The sequence below is a fragment of the Nannospalax galili genome, unplaced genomic scaffold (assembly GCF_000622305.1).
Source record: "Nannospalax galili isolate Female #2095 unplaced genomic scaffold, S.galili_v1.0 scaffold902, whole genome shotgun sequence".
NCBI classification, from domain to species: domain Eukaryota; kingdom Metazoa; phylum Chordata; class Mammalia; order Rodentia; family Spalacidae; genus Nannospalax; species Nannospalax galili.
The window spans coordinates 1,455,024-1,455,317 of NW_008347814.1; the positions used below are offsets into that span (position 1 = coordinate 1,455,024).

A 294-nucleotide genomic window follows, 5' to 3' on the forward strand; every position below is an offset into this window, starting at 1 on the left:
CCATGCGTTTCTAATCTCTCTCTCTATATATATATGATTATTACTGGTCACAGTCGCTTACTTTCTGAGTTCCTTGGCATCTGAGTATGAATATAAACTCATCAGATAGACAGCCTTCCTCTCCCACTAGAGCCTCCATACTCTGTCATCCCTGCCACTGTCCACTGTGTTGTCAGCACCCCCATCCATTTCCCCCATCTGCCCTTCTGGTAAATCTAGTCAGCCAGAGGTCCCTGTTCCAGAAGGATCAGCTGTTCCTCATCTACGGCAATCCATTGTCAGTATTCCTTTGGA

At 46.3% G+C, this 294-nt stretch overlaps 1 protein-coding gene across 1 annotated transcript in view; it reads left to right on the forward strand.

Annotated features, from left to right (window-relative positions):
• Positions 1 to 294, forward strand: part of Efl1 (elongation factor like GTPase 1) — a 144,666-nt gene that overhangs the window by 106,007 nt on the left and 38,365 nt on the right. The gene's annotated exons all lie outside the window — the stretch shown is intronic.